The sequence below is a fragment of the Oncorhynchus clarkii genome, chromosome 30 (genome assembly GCF_045791955.1).
Source record: "Oncorhynchus clarkii lewisi isolate Uvic-CL-2024 chromosome 30, UVic_Ocla_1.0, whole genome shotgun sequence".
In the NCBI taxonomy this organism is placed as follows: domain Eukaryota; kingdom Metazoa; phylum Chordata; class Actinopteri; order Salmoniformes; family Salmonidae; genus Oncorhynchus; species Oncorhynchus clarkii.
The window spans coordinates 29,088,876-29,097,490 of record NC_092176.1 but is presented as its reverse complement, the minus strand read 5'-3'; positions in this window follow the sequence as shown (position 1 = coordinate 29,097,490).

The window sequence follows — 8,615 nt, the reverse complement described above, 5'->3', positions numbered from 1 at the left end:
CCTTGATTACAAATTACGTCATAAAGGAAAACGTCCCTGGCGGACGGAACAGATACGACAGCTGGTTACACAAAAGAAAAGGGCTGGGTTTGAGTGAAAAAGCGGGAAGACTGAGGACCAAAGGAAGAAGCTGTGCTATTGTAAATACAGTATTTTATGCATTCTAAATTACAGCACATTTGGAAAAGGAAAATGAAATAAATATTTACTCTGAGCTGCGCTTCGGTAGGTTGGTGGTAGATGGAAGGCCGTGTGGCCAAACCGAGTCCTTTGTCCTTTGAAGAATGTCTCTGGTGGTCAATTGGATACGTTGTAGTAACGTCGCTGTGTGATAGACGGGATACTCTGTCTGTTCCTTCCTAACCCTCGTTTGCAGCTGCTGTTACGGCTAGGAGGTATCACTTCTGTAGTGAATAAGAGTTCAAAGTTCATACCATTCGCAACCAAAACCCACGCTGATGTTGGCTTCGTTCTGTAATTATTATCTGAACCATTCTGACATCGGACCGTCGTCCTCACATCTTCGGAACGGATATTACATTGTCGTCAAGGCTTTATATAGTGGAGCGAGAAGGGTGTGTCTGAAAAGTTTTATAACCCATGTCTCTTCACAGGGGTGGGCCCTAACCCTATGAAAACCCAAATCTCTCATTTGGAAGCTAAAATTACATTTAATCTCTTCACCAATAATTTTATATTCAAACATTTAAATTGAACAACAAAACAATGTGAATCTGATAACTCTGATGTGTAGACTTTCCACTATAGAGTTTATGTCATCTTATCATTGATGAGAATGTCTCAGATGACAACCGAACTGACATCATATTCATTAAGTACCACCGCATATGTTCAATTGGTCGGATTACCAGAATATAGTTAATTTTCCCCCACCTTCTGATGTTCCCAGAATCTCTATGTTAACCAAGGGGTTTTCAAATTTTACATCAGTAGGGTAGAGAGAGGAAAAAGGGGGGAAGAGGTAGTTATGACTGTCATAAACCTACCCCCAGGCCAACATCATGACAATGCTGTTTGCTGTAGTAGGAAATCAGCCGTTTTCTATGACTGTACAGCGGGATTCTATGACTGTACAGCACGATTCTATGACTGTACAGCGGGATTCTATGACTGTACAGCGGGATTCTATGACTGTACAGCGAGATTCTATGACTGTACAGCGGGAATCCGTTTTTCCAAATTTCTATCAGCATGTTAAATGTGCAACCAGAGGAAAAATAACTCTGGACCAGCTATACTCCACTCCACACACAGAGATGCATAGACAGCTCTCCCTCGCCCTCCATTTGGCAAATCTGACCACAATTCTATCCTCCTGATTCCTGCTTACAAGCAAAAATTAAAGCAGGAAGCACCAATGACTCGATCAATAAAAAAGTGGTCAGATGAAGCAGTTTGTCTTGTTTGTCAAGCTTACCAGCATTTGTCCTGTCTTTTCGCAGCCTCTTTTTTTCTTGTCCTACTGGTTTTTGACCCTTGCCTGTCCTGACCCGGAACCCGCCCGGCAGACCACTCTGCCTGTCCCTGACACTGAGCCTGCCTGACGTTTTGTACCTTTGCCCCTATCTGGATTTCCGACCTCTGCCTGACCTGACCCTGAGCCTGCCTGCCGTCCTCTACCTTTGCCTCTGTTGCTGTAATAAACATTGTTACTTCGACATGGTCTGCATCTGGGTCTTACCTTATCCTGATATTATGTTTTACTTAGGGTCATTGGATTTATTTACAGTCACAGTAATTTATTTCCAGTCATAGAATCCTGCTGTACAGTCATATAATCCCGCTGTACAGTAGTAGAATCCCTTTGTACAGTCACAGAATCAAATCAAATTGCATTAGTCACATGCGCCGAATACAGCAGGTGTAGACCTTACAGTGAAATGCTTACTTACGAGCCCCTGACCAACAAGCAGTTTAAAAAAAATACGGAAAAGAATAAGAGATAAAAGTAACAAGTAATTAAAGAGCAGCAGTAAAATAAAAATAGCGAGACTATATACAGGAGGGTACCGAAACAGAGTCAATGTGCAGGGGCACTGGTTAGTTGAGATAGTATGTACATGTAGGTTGAGTTATTAAAGTGACTTTGCAAAGATGACAACAGAGAGTAGCAGAGGTGTAAAGAGGGTGTGTGTGTGTGTGGGGGGGGGGCAATGCAAAAAGTCTCGGTAGCAATTTGACTAGATGTACAGGAGTCTTATGGCTTGGGGGTTGAATCTGTTTAAAAGCCTTTTGGACCTAGACTTGGCGTTCCGGTACCTCTTGCTGTGGGGTAGCAGAGAGAACAGACCTATGACCAGGGTATCTGGGGTCTTTGACAATTTTTAGGTCTTTCCTCTGACACCGCCTAGTGTAGAGGTACTGGATAGCTGGAAGCTTGGCCCCAGTGATGTACTGGGCCGTTTGCACTACCCTCTGCAGTGCCTTGCGGTTAGAGGCCGAGCAGTTGCCATACCAGGCAGTGATGCAACCTGTCAGGATGCTTTCGATGGTGCAGCTGTAGAGCCTTTTAAGGATCTGAGGATCCATCCCAAATCTTTTCAGTCTCCTGAGGGGGAATAGATTTTGATGTGCCCTCTTCACGGCTGTCTTGTTGTGCTTGGACCGTGTTAGTTTGTTGGTGATGTGGAACTTGAAGCTCTCAACCTGCTCCACTGCAGCCCCATTGATGAGAATGGGGGCGTGCTCAGTCCACTTTTTCCTGTAGTCCACAATCATCTCATTTGTCTTGATCACGGAGAGGTTGTTGTCCTGGCACCACATGGCCAGGTCTCTGACCTCCTCCCTATAGGCTGTCTTGTCGTTGTTCAGGCCTACCACTGTTGTGTTATTAGCAAACGTAATGATGGTGTTGGAGTTGTGACTGGCCGTGCAGTCATGAGTGAACAGGGAGTACAGGAGGGGACTGAGCATGCACCCCTGAAGGGCCCCTGTGTTGAGGATCAGCTTGGTGGATGTGTTGTTACCTACCCTTACCACCTGGGAGCGGCCCATCAGGATGTCCAAGATCCAGCTACAGAGGGAGGTGTTTAGTCCCAGGGTCCTTAGCTTAGTGATGAGCTTTGAGGGCACTATGCTGTTGAAAACTGAGCTGTAGTCAATGAGTAGCATTCTCGCATAGGTGTTCCTTTTGTCCAGGTGGGAAAGATAAGTTTGGAGTACAATAGAGATTGCATCATCTGTGCATCTGTTTGAGCGGTATGCAAATTGGAGTGGGTCTAGGGTTTCTGGGATAATGGTCTTAATGTGAGCCAGGCAGGTTACCTAGTGCTCTTGGGCACAGGGACTATGGTGGTCTGCTTGAAGCATGTTGGTATTACAGACTCGGACAGGGAGAGGTTGAAAATGTCTGTGAAGACACCTGCCAGTTGGTCAGCACATGTCCGGAGCAAAAAGTCCTGGTAATCCGTCTGGCCCAGCGGCCTTGTGAATGTTGACCTGTTTAAAGGTCTTACTCACGTCGGCTACGGAGAGCGTGAACACACAGTCATCCGGAACAGCTGATGCTCTCATGCATGCCTCAGTGTTGCTTGCCTCGAAGCAGGCATAGAAGTGATTCAGCTCGTCTGGTAGGCTCGTGTCACTGGGCAGCTCGTGGCTGTGCTTCCCTTTGTAGTCTGTAATACTTTGCAGGCCCTGCCACATCCGATGAGCATCGGAGCCTGTGTAGTTTGATTCAATCTTAGTCCTGTATTGGCGCTTCGCCTGTTTGATGGTTCTTCGGAGGGCATAGCGGGATTTCTTATAAACTCCCGCTCCTTGAAAGCGGCAGCTTTACCCTTTAGCTCAGTGAAGATGTTGCTTTTAATCCATGGCTTCTGGTTGGGGTATGTGCATACAGTCACTGTGGGGACAACGTCCTTGATGCACTGATTGATAAAGCCAGTGACTGATGTGGTGTGCCATCGGAACAATCCTGGAACATTGGTGCTTTCTGCTTTAATTTTTGCTCGTAAGCAGGAATCAGTAAGATGGAAGTATGGTCAGATTTGCCAAATGGAGAGCGAGAGAGAGCTTTGTAGGCTTCTCTGTGTGTGGAGTAAAGGTGATCTAGAATTTTTTTCCCCTCTTGTTGCGCATTTAACATGCTGATAGAAATGAGGTAAAACTGATTTAAGTTTCCCTGCATTAAAGTCTCCGGCCACTAGGAGCGCCACCTCTGGGTGAGCGGTTTCCTGTTTGTCTATTTCCTTATACAGCTGACTCAGGGCAGTCTTAGTGCCATCGTCCATCTGTGGTGGTAAATAAACAGCCACGAAATTTTTTTTGCATATATAACTCTTTGCATATATTGTGGTCTAAAGCTTATCAAGAGATACTCTACTTCAGGCGAGCAAAATCTAGAGACTTCCTTAAATTTTGTACACCAGCTGTTGTTTACACATATACACAAACCCCCCTCCCCCCTTCTCGTCTTACCAGAGTGTGCTATTCTATCTGGCCGGTGCAGCATATATCCCGCTAGCTGAATTCTTTCCATGTCGTCATTCAGCTACGGTCAAACATAAGATATTACAGTTTTTGATGTGCCGTTGGTAGGATATTCGTGATCATACCTCGTCTAATTTATTGTCCAATGATTGTACATTGGCAAGTAATATTGATGGTAAGGTCAGATTTCCCACTCCTTACGAGACACCCGCCCTGTGTCCTCTATACTTGCGTCTCCTTCTCTTGCCAATGATGGGGATTTCGGCCTTGTGCGGAGGAAGCAACGTGGCCCGGGCCTTGCTTAATCTTAAGTCTACCCCTTCCTTTTTCGAACATTCTGTTAAAAATCGCGCAACTTTTCAGCGTCCTGCTACTCATGCCAGGAATATAGTATATGCATATGATTAGTATGTGTGGATAGAAAACACTCTGAAGTTTCTAAAACTGGTTAAATCACGGCTGTGACTATAACAGATCGTGTGTTTCATTGAAAAACGCAAGAAAAACTGCTCTCTGAAAGCTAAAAATAATTTCCATAAGTCACTTTCATGGGTTGTTAAAAGAGCACAAAATTAATTATGGATCTGCATGCAATTCATACAGATTCCACACGATGTCGCCATTGTCGTCATTTTCAATGGACTTTTTTGTTGGAAAATCCAACTAACAGGATTCCGTTTCTTCCGGTCTCCACCAGGATGGTTTGAATGTGCACATTGGCAGCCATTGATTTGCAGACGAGGAGCTATTGAATATACATCGCCCTGTAATCATTTTGATAGATTATAAACGTTTACTAATACCTAAAGTTGGATTACAAAAGTATTTCGAAGTGTTTTGTGAAAGTTTATCGTCGACTTTTTTAATTTTAAAAAATGACGCAGCGTTTAAAAACGATGTTTTTTTCTGAATGACACAGCTTCCATAGAAAGCTATTTTGGGTATATATGGACCGATTTAAACGAAAAAAAGACCCAATAGTGATGTTTATGGGGCATATAGGAGTGCCAAGAAAGAAGCTCGTCAAAGGTAATGAATGTTTTATATTTTATTTCTGCGTTTTGTGTAGCGCCGGATAAGCAAAGTCTTTGTTTACGTCGCATTCAGGCATTTTGAGGTGTTGCATGCTATCAGATAATAGCTTCTCATGCTTTCGCCGAAAAGCATTTTAAAAATCTGACTTGTTTGAGTTTTAACGAGTACATTTAGCATTTAGCGTAGCGCATTTGCATTTCCAGGTGCCTAGTTGAGACATCTGCGTCTCAAGTAGGATCAAGAAGTTAACACTTAATAGGTCCTGGTACTCCACAGGAATGGCAGAGAGGTTTGTGGCACTTTCTGAGCCCCCAAGAAGACGTCCTGGGGCAGGTTGTGCGGACTTAAGGCAATGGGTGTGGCAGAACGGGCTCCAGCCCATGATGGCACAAGTAGACGAGTTAACGAGGCGATTGTGTCGTTGGAGCCAGGAGAATCCCAATACCACAGGAATCAGAGGGGACTTGATGAGCAGGAACTGGATAGCCTCGCTGTGGTGCCCTGACACCCGTAGGTAGATGGGAGTGGTGTTGTGGGTGACTCGGCCTATAGAACGCCCGTCCAGCGCTCTAATGTCCATGGGAATGTAGAGGAGCTGAGTGGGGATGTTCAGCTCGGACGCCAGGGTAGCGTCCAAAAAACTCTCATCAGTCCCCGAGTCAATGAGAATCAGGGGAGATTTGGACTGGTCTCCCCACAGCAGAATAGGGGAAGGGGGAAGTAGGAAAATTCTCCATATGGCCCACCAGACTCCTTGCTCCTACCGGTGAGCCTGGCTTCTTTAGAGGGCAAGAGGACCCGAAATGACCAAGAGTCCCGCAATGCAGACAACTCTTCGTGTCGATCCTGTATTGCCGTTCCGCTGGCGACAGCCCAGGTCTGCCTGGTGGCATAGGCTCAGGAAGTGGTGACTCAGGTGTCTTCGGCAGCCCTCGGGGCAGGTCTGGAAGCCTCGGGTCCTCTCGACAACGAGACCGTTGGGAGCTTCCGGGTTGACTCTGAGGCAAGGTAGGAACCCTAGGCGTGCGAGCAAAGTCGAATTTCCTCTCCCTCCATTGTTCCCTTAGTTGGCCATTGATTCGGATGGTCAAAGCGATGACGGAATCGAGATCCGTAGGTAACTCCTGAGCAGCAAGCTCATCCGAGTCGCTGTGTAGGAACATATCGAACAGTGCTTCCTGGTTCCAAGCACTCTCTGCTGCCAACGTGCGGAAATCCACCGCATAGGAGCCCTGACGAAGCTGGATTAGCCTCCGGGCAGCTTCTCTCCTGGAGAAAGGGGCAAAAAAACATATTTACTTCAGCCACGAATCCCTCCAGACTAATGCATATGGCCGGGTGCTTTTCCCAAACAGCAGTATCCCAGGTGAGAGCTTTCCAAGACATCAGCATGATGAGAGAGGCTATCTTGGAGCGATCGGAGGGGAAATGAGGAGGGCGAAAGCTCAAAAATGAGGGCACACTGAGCTAGAAACGCCCGACAGGTGCTCGACTATCCATTGAAACGGGACTCAAGAGAAGGTGGAGTGGGCGATGAGATGGAGCTGTTAGCAGCTGGATTACTGAGGGGATGTGGGTTTTCCAGTGGGTTGTCTGCCTCCCAAACAACCCACGGAATTGCTCCAGCAAACCGTCCAATGCCAGGTCATGGCGTTCAGTCAACGTTTGGACCCCTCCATAAGGCCACGAAGCAGTTCCTCATGCCTCCTGATGGTGGCTCCTTGGGAGGAGATGGCATTGCGCAGCTGGCCCAGGTCTGCTGGGTCAGTCGGTGCCAGTTTCTACTATCAGGATAAGGTAAGACCCAGATGCAGACCGTGTCGAAGTAACAATGTTTATTACAACAACAGAGGCAAAGCTACAGGACGGCTGGCAGGCTCAGGGTCAGGTCAGTCAGAAGTCGGAAATCCAGAAAGGGGCAAAGGTACAAGACAGCAGGTAGGCTCAGGGTCAGGTGCAGGCAGAGTGGTCAGGTGGGCGGGTTCCTTGTCAAGACAGGCAAGGGTCAAAAACCAGGATTGTGAGAAAAAGAGAGGCTGTGAAAAGACAGGAGCCGACAGAACAAATGCTGGTAAGCGTGACAAACAAGACAAACTGGCAACAGACAAACAGAAAACACAGGTAGAAGTACACAGGGGATAATAGGGAAGATGAGCGACACCTGGAGAGGGGTGGAGACCAGTGATGCCAATTTAGCAATTTTGTTGCTAGATTTAGCAACTTTTCCGACTACCCTGGTAACTTTTTTTCAAACAGCACCTAGCAACAAATGTAGCTACTTTTAAAAATGTATTTGGAACTTTTAGCAACTTTTGAAAAGTGACTGAAAAGCTAAAACGCAATTTGCCTCTAAATGGAGGTCTGGATTTGGAGTCACACTCAAAATTAAAGTGGAAAACCACACTACAGGCTGATCCAACTTTGATGTAATGTCCTTAAAACAAGTCAAAATAATGCTCAGTAGTGTGTGTGGCCTCCACGTGCCTGTATGACCTCCCTACAACGATTGGGCATGCTCCTGATGAGGTGGCAGATGGTCTCCTGAGGGATCTCCTCTCAGACCTGGACTAAAGCATCCGCCAACTCCTGGACAGTCTGTGGTGCAACGTGGTGTTGGTGGATGGAACGAGACTTGATGTCCCAGATGTGCTCAATTGGATTCAGGTCTGGGGAACGGGCGTGCCAGTCCATAGCATCAATGCCTTCCTCTTGCAGGAACTGCTGACACACTCCAGCCACATGAGGTCTAGCATTGTCTTGCATTAGGAGGAACCCAGGTCCAACCGCACCAGCATATGGTCTCACAAGGGGTCTGAGGAGCTCATCTCGGTACCTAATGGCAGTCAGGCTACTGGCGAGCACATGGAGGGCTGTGTGGCCCCTCAAAGAAATGCCACCCCACACCGTGACAACCCACCGCCAAACCGGTCATGCTGGAGGATGTTGCAGGCAGCAGAACGTTCTCCACTGCGTCTCCAGACTGTCACGTCTGTCACATGTGCTCAGTGTGAACCTGCTTTCATCTGTGAAGAGCACAGGGCATCAGTGGTGAATTTGCCAATCTTGGTGTTCTCTGGCAAATTCCAAACGTCCTGCACGGTGTTGGGCTGTAAGCACAACCCCCACCT